Here is an 8456-nt window from a genome sequence, read left to right on the forward strand (position 1 = left end):
ACGAATCATTAAAAAAATATACTGTTAACTGGAATATGTTGTGCCTTTACACATATGTTGGATTATGTAATTGGTTTGTCATGACAATCCCGAATTAACCGGTGGCTACAACAACACACAGTAACTACATGCATCATTGTTTACAATGAACGGTGGGGGCTAATCTAATTGACATCCAAGGACAACGATGTAAATAAGTCATTGCGCCTTTTCGTTCCTATCCTTGACAAAAGCAAATATGTGATGTAATGATCTGTATATGTTTTGTTGTCTAAAATAAATACCATACCATACCATGCATGTAGTTACTGTGTGTTGTTGTAGCCACCGGTTAATTCGTGATTTTTTATTGGTTTGTCATGCGCATGCGCGCGCTCGGCCAATCAGAGCAACGCGGAAGGGCATGTTGGCTGCCGAAAGTATTCACGCCGCCGGAACGGGTCAGATAACCCGACAGTTTATATGAGAAATATGAGAAAAATAAACAGTGTAAACTATATAATTACCTCTTAACACTTTGCCGCCCAACCACGAGTTAACTCGCGTTGAGGACCAGAGCCACGAGTTAACTCGCGTTGAGGACCAGAGCCACGAGTTAACTCGCGTTGAGGACCAGAGCCACGAGTTAACTCGCATTGAGGACCAGAGCCACGAGTTAACTCGTGGCAAGTTGTTATTGTTTTATTCCATATTAATAAACGAATCAACATCCCCCATCGACTCTGCAGATTTACCCGCCTCTGTGAAATCGGCGACATGCAATACCGGCCAGATCCTCTTAGGGGCGCCATCGCTCCACTGCAGTATCATTGAGGGTGAATAGGGGAAAAATCTTTTACTGTCTATGGGTGTTTCATATGAGCCTGATCCCAAACGAAGGGCCCGCACCGTTGTTCACGTTTCGATTCGCAGATTTCAGCCTGGAATAATGGGATTTATGATCGGCCAATGGACATATCGATCTACCAGATGCCGATCGATAAGGGCGAAATGCTGCCGGCTATCACATGGGCTGACGGTAAGACATTATTAACCTAAATTATAGCCGGATTGGAGCTTGTTGTAAAACGCAAGCAATTGATCAGTGAATGTGGCTACTTGCACTGACACTCTATTGCTAATCAATAATACTAATCGGCGTCCCCCGCCGCCCCCATTTCATCCATAGATGCTCTGGAATAGTCCGGATGATAAGCATTTTGTTTTATTTCATTCGAATATATACAACAGAAATGCCGTTCGATATAACGTGAGTAGCCTTTAGCCTCATATCTAGCTGCCCAGAAAATATATGAGACGAAAAGTGCGATAAACCTTATATTCACGGCGCTATAAAATGACAACCAACCGATGGATTTTTTTTTCTTTAAGCCATTATGAAGGCACGTTTATGCACTCAAGTGACAATGAGAATGGACATAATAGCAATACTATAAAGCAGTGGTCACCAACCCGTCGATCTTGATCGACTGGTCGATCTTTGAGACTGTCCCTGTAGATCTTTCCATGAAAATTAAAAAAAAAAAATTAGATCTTACCCTGAGAGTCCACATTACAGTTCTACTTTTGTTTTGATGTGAAAAGTGATGCTGCACTTAGCACTGACTGAGAAAGTACACATTACAGTTCTACTTTTGTTTTGATGTGAAAAGTGATGCTGCACTTAGCACTGACTGAGAAAGTACACATTACAGTTCTACTTTATAAATGCTAATTGTAAATATGTTTGTCAATGTTAATAATATGAGAGTCCACATTACAGTTCTACTTTTGTTCTGATGTGAAAAGTGATGCTGCACTTAGCACTGACTGAGAAAGTACACATTACAGTTCTACTTTTGTTTTGATGTGAAAAGTGATGCTGCACTTAGCACTGACTGAGAAAGTACACATTACAGTTTTACTTTATAAAATGCTAATTGTAAATATGTTTGTCAATGTTAATAATATGAGAAAGTCCACATTACAGTTCTACTTTTGTTTTGATGTGAAAAGTGATGCTGCATAAGATGACTGCACTTAGCACTGACTGAGAAAGTACATAATAGTTCTACTTTGACGTTTTAATGTTGGACCAAAGCATTGCATGTAATTAGAATACAGGCAAATAAAGTCCATTTAGTTTAAAGTACAATCTTGGCTGTCTTTTTCTCTCAACGCTTCAATAGGTAGATCTTGCCTTCACCAAAAAAAAAAAAAAACGTGATCTTGGGCTTAAAAAGGTTGGTGACCACTGCTATAAAGTATAGATATAGCTGTACAAAGTCACATCGGTTTGTTTACAAAGCTTTGTCCTCCAGCCACATATTAGACGGCGCCGGCCGGTCCTCAATGTGTTAATATAAAAATATGAGGTTTACCACAGGTTTGAGTAACAAAAAAAATTGTTAAAATAAAAGAAAATATATATTATAAATTATTTTTTATCTTTTTTTGAATGGAAGAGCCACACATTGACGGGCAAAGAGCCACATGCGGCTCGCGAGCCATGGGTTGGCCACCCCTGTGCTAGACGCTCGCAAAGTGCTGTGACTTTCCACTATATATTCCATATATGTGGAATAACGTTCTAATTACATTTTCCTGAAGTAATTTTGAAATTTCAGAAACCGTGCCAGATAAAACGGGTACTTTTAGGAAAAGTCATTGAGTGACAGAGCTGAGCTCGACGAGTGACGAGGATACATTTATTGAAAATGCTAGGGGTCATTTGACACCTTGTCGGCTGTGCTAGTGTTAAAAAAAGCCTTAAATCAAGTCAAATAATTCAGGAGTACAGTTTTGAGTAAAACATGTTTTTTTTCTCTCTTATCTTGCAGCTTATTTTAAGGTTTTTTAATATTAAAATATAGTTAGTTTTTTAAGAATTGTAAAAGGATAGGCAGAAAATAAGCATGTGCTTCAGCCTATTCCAGTCATTGAGTTGGGATTTTGTGCGTGAGCTTACTTTGAATATGTACATTTGTGATTTTTTCTTTTTGTAAGTCCACACAAGTTTTTGTGTTTTCGATTTGTGTAAACAACGACCGAAAATAAAACTATTCATTCATTCACTCACATACATTAGATTGGGTTCTCAAATAGACCATGGACACGTCCTAGTCCTTAGGATTAGTCAACTAATCAATCAGATGATTTCTTCGACAGATCTGTAAACATTTCCATGTGCAATAATGCGGAAAGACTCTTTAAATTTAGTGCTTACCAGTTTATATGCTTGGGATTTCTCAGGAATTAACTCATTCAGCATGGGGGGGGGGGGGGGGGGGGGGGGGGGGGGGGGGGGGGGGGGGGGGGGGGGGGGGGGGGGGGGGGGGGGGGGGAGGCTGGATTTGAATGAACATTCCAACTTTCTGATTGTCATCCACACATGGAACAATGAATGTCAATTTCCGTGACAACATGATTAAATTCTGTTATGTGTCCTGAAGGAAATGATAACCTTGCAAACGCCCTTTTAAACCATTCAAGTTCAGTGGTACTATAGACGGTATCATCTTGACAACATACAATTCGAAATAAACCCAAGTTCACTTCCTGTTGCAATGTTGACGAATACCAATAACAATGATAGGAAATAAACATGGGTACAAACTGTTCCCAATAGCAACAGAATTGCAGTGAAACTGTCTATATCACATAAACTTACTTTCCCACAGTTCCCCGGGCAGCAATCCATCATATATGACTTGACTATGAAACCTAAAATTTGGAGAACACCCATTACAACGAAATTGTCGGATTTCCGTTTGAATAATTACATTTGTTTTTGTGCTTTGAATTCACTCCAATGTTAATTAACGTATTTCATCTTGTGACTGCGGCCAGTTTGTTTCCTTACTACCCAATCGGTCTACCACTCCGTCTATCTTTAAATCTCTATAGTTAGCCTTAATCACAGATAAACTATGTCTTTTTGCCTCTAACCCCCTCTTTCTCTCCTCCATCTGTCTCTCTTTCTCTCCGTCTTCATCCCTCTCTCAAACCCCATGCTTCCCCGAGCGTCTTTCTTTCAGTTTCCCTCTATCTTTATCTTTATCTCTCTCTCTCTCTCTCTCTCTCTCTCTCTCTCTCTCTCTCTCTCTCTCTCTCTCTATCTCTCTCTCTCTCTCTAAATCACGTATAACTACGGGCCTCGCATAAACCCAGACATTATGCAGGAGCCGATAGTATGGGTTTGGTAACCGCAGATTACTATATTCATACAGAGCATCATAACCACCTCAGAATGCTACTGTCCTCAAGAGGTGCCGTCAGAATTCTGCAGCTCCCACAGGACCACAGACAAACATGCAAAAGAAACAATGCACAAACAATCACTGGTCAGACAGTAAGCACATTTGGCGTAAACATTCAAACGACACGTGCACTAGCACGCTATATGTGCTCTGAAGTGTGCGCAGTTGTTGTGTGTGGATGATGAATCCAGCGTTGGAGCTCGGCCAACTGTGTGACTGAGGGAAGCGATCGAGCAAATGCACACATACTGTACACACACACACACACACAATCAACCTAACCAAAACCAACTAACAACCAAACAACTAACAAACCAACCAAAACCAACCAACAACCAAACAACTAACAAACTAACCAATCAACCAACCCAACCAGCCAACCAACCAACCCACCAACCAACCAACCCACCAACCAACAACCAAACAACAAACAAACCAATCAACCAAAACCAACTAACAACCAAAGAACTAACAAACCAACCAACCAACCAAAAACCAAACAAAAAAACCAACCAACAACCAAACAAACAACCAACAACCAACCCATCAACCCACCAACCAACCAACCAACCCACCAACCAATCAACCAAACCTACAGAACGCAGTGAGGTGATCTCGATGGCCAGTCCGGGCCTGTACCCTACTTACTACATACTGCTACACTAGAGCAGGGGTTCCCAAACTTTTCAGGCCACGACCGAAAAATGACGGGGTCAGAGAGCCGCGACCCCCACTATTATATATATATATATTTTTTTTAATAAATGGAAATGTATGGTTGAAACATGCACACGTTCAAACGCACACACACACTAATAAGCATTGGAGGCTTTTAACCAGGGCCGGACTGGGGAAATCATTCAGGCCAGGAAATATAGTGCAAAATATAGTCCCAGTCTGGCCACTTTTTAAGCAGGGGGTCTGGGGTCCCCCACCAGGACATTTTTTGTTACAAAGACTTAATTTCCTGTATTCTGGTGCAGGCATTTTTTTAATTTTTACCCTTTAAATGCCAGTGTTTGTGATGGCATCACAAAATATTGTTAAAAAACAGGCTAACATATGTATGATTAGCAACAACACTGATTTTGATGGATTTTCAGTTTTTTTGTAATGTCAGATTGGAAATAATTCTAACCCTTTAAATGCCAGTTGTGTGATGGCATATATTTGCAATATATCAAATGCAAAGTAGATTTTTCTGGGGGGGATTATTACAGGCTAGCATGTGTCAATGATTAGCAACAACAGTTGTTTGTAAGGGTCCCGCCTCGACCAATCACATGCAGCTCCTTTTGTGTGTGTGTGAGAGAGCAAGAGAGGGAGAGAGAGAGAGAGAGAGAGAGAGAGAGAGAGAGAGATAGTTCTCCAACTTGTGTGAGTTGCAGTGATCTCCTGGTTGTTCCCCACCTAGGTTATCTAACTATTGCGCTGCTCCAACTAGAAACACTGTCCTGGCCTGCTTCTAAGTTCAGTGGCCTGACTGCAAAAAAAATAAAAATAAATTGAAATCATCTGACCCCGACTTTGGGAACCCCTGATTTAGCTGACGCTTTTATCCAAAGCGACTTACAAGTTCTGTACGACAAGTCATCGGGAAGGGTACAACTCTATCAGCTGAGTAACAATGTTCATCAAAGTGTTGAGTGCTACAGTGTAGGTTAGTTTATTAGGACAAGTGCATGACAGTAAGGTAAGATATTGAGGTGTGTAGTTAGAAGATGTAGAGCGGAGGGGTCTTGAGGGTGTGTAGTTAGAAGATGTAGAGTGTAGGGGTCTTGAGGGTGTGTAGTTAGAAGATGTAGAGTGTAGGGGTCTTGAGGGTGTGTAGTTAGAAGATGCAGAGCGTAGGGGTCTTGAGGGTGTGTAGTTAGAAGATGTAGAGCGTAGGGGTCTTGAGGGTGTGTAGTTAGAAGATGCAGAGCGTAGGGGTCTTGAGGGTGTGTAGTTAGAAGATGTAGGGCGGAGGGGTCTTGAGGGTGTGTAGTTAGAAGATGTAGAGTGTAGGGGTCTTGAAGGTGTGTAGTTAGAAGATGCAGAGCGTAGGGGTCTTGAGGGTGTGTAGTTAGAAGATGTAGAGCGGAGGGGTCTTGAGGTGTGTAGTTAGAAGATGCAGAGCGTAGGGGTCTTGAGGTGTGTAGTTAGAAGAAGCAGAGCGTAGGGGTCTTGAGGCTGTGTAGTTAGAAGATGCAGAGCATAGGGGTCTTGAGGGTGTGTAGAAGATGCAGAGCGTAGGGGTCTTGAGGGTGTGTAGTTAGAAGATGCAGAGCGTAGTGGTCTTGAGGGTGTGTAGTTAGAAGATGCATAGCGTAGGGGTCTTGAGGCTGTGTAGTTAGAAGATGCAGAGCATAGTGGTCTTGAGGGTGTGTAGAAGATGCAGAGCGTAGGGGTCTTGAGGGTGTGTAGTTATGTAACGGAGGTACCGCAGTATATCCACAGTCACGGGTACAAGTAGTGACGTGGCTGTGGATGGTAAGCGGTACTGCAAGTAAACTCACTCCCCAGAGGCATCCAGACCCGGAAGCAAGAAGTGAATTCACTTCTTGCTTAGTGGTCTGTGATGCCGCCCGCGACGCGGGCGTCCGGGGTTCAACTCCCACTCAGGGCGATCCCTTAACAGGGGTCGAATCGACTTTAAAAAACACAACGCAGACAAGATCAGACCGGCTACATGTGGTGCCGTTAGACCCGGATGCCCTGGGTGGAGTGAGTTTAGGGGGGTGAGTGTAACGGAGGTACCGCAGTATATCCACAGTCACGGGTACAAGTAGTGACGTGGCTGTGGATGGTAAGCGGTACTGCAAGTAAACTCACTCCCCAGAGGCATCCAGACCCGGAAGCAAGAAGTGAATTCACTTCTTGCTTAGTGGTCTGTGATGCCGCCCGCGATGCGGGCGTCCGGGGTTCAACTCCCACTCAGGGCGATCCCTTAACAGGGGTCGAATCGACTTTAAAAAACACAACGCAGACAAGATCACACCGGCTACAGTTAGAAGATGCAGAGCGTAGGGGTCTTGAGAGTAAATAACTATATACAGATACCGATTTTGATGTCACACCATGTTACCTGTTACCTGTTATTGCACAATTTTGTTTTGTATTGGATTCTATTATATGTTGTACCCACTGTATTGCACATCGTTGCGGGCAAGACCACCCGCATTTCATTGTATACTCGTATGCCGTGACAAATAAAACTCTTGACTTGACTTGACTTGGTGTGTAGTTAGAAGATACAGAGCGTAGGGGTCTTGAGGGTGTGTAGTTAGAAGATGCAGAGCGTAGGGGTCTTGAGGGTGTGTAGTTAGAAGATGCAGAGCGTAGGGGTCTTGAGGCTGTGTAGTTAGAAGATGCAGAGCGTAGTGGTCTTGAGGGTGTGTAGTTAGAAGATGTAGAGCGTAGGGGTCTTGAGGCTGTGTAGAAGATGCAGAGCGTAGGGGTCTTGAGGGTGTGTAGTTAGAAGATGCAGAGCGTAGGGGTCTTGAGGGTGTGTAGTTAGAAGATGCAGAGCGTAGGGGTCTTGAGGGTGTGTAGTTAGAAGATGCAGAGCGTAGGGGTCTTGAGGGTGTGTAGTTAGAAGATGCAGAGCATAGGGGTCTTGAGGGTGTGTAGAAGATGCAGAGCGTAAAGGTCTTGAGGGTGTGTAGTTAGAAGATGCAGAGCGTAGTGGTCTTGAGGGTGTGTAGTTAGAAGATGCAGAGCGTAGGGGTCTTGAGGGTGTGTAGTTAGAAGATGCAGAGCGTAGGGGTCTTGAGGGTGTGTAGTTAGAAGATGCAGAGCGTAGGGGTCTTGAGGGTGTGTAGTTAGAAGATGCAGAGCGTAGGGGTCTTGAGGGTGTGTAGTTAGAAGATGCAGAGCGTAGGGGTCTTGAGGCTGTGTAGTTAGAAGATGCAGAGCGTAAGGGTCTTGAGGGTGTGTAGTTAGAAGATGTAGAGTGTAGGGGTCTTGAGGGTGTGTAGTTAGAAGATGTAGAGTGTAGGGGTCTTGAGGGTGTGTAGTTAGAAGATGTAGAGTGTAGGGGTCTTGAGGGTGTGTAGTTAGAAGATGCAGAGCGTAGGGGTCTTGAGGGTGTGTAGTTAGAAGATGCAGAGCGTAGAGGTCTTGAGGGTGTGTAGTTAAGAGATGCAGAGCGTAGAGGTCTTGAGGGTGTGTAGTTAAAGACCATTGACCGGAGGTAGGAGGGAGCCGTTCCCCTCGCTGCAGCTCAAAGACCTTGAA

This window comes from Notolepis coatsorum, assembly GCF_963971535.1.
Source record: "Notolepis coatsorum genome assembly, chromosome: 16".
NCBI classification, from domain to species: Eukaryota; Metazoa; Chordata; class Actinopteri; order Aulopiformes; family Paralepididae; genus Notolepis; species Notolepis coatsorum.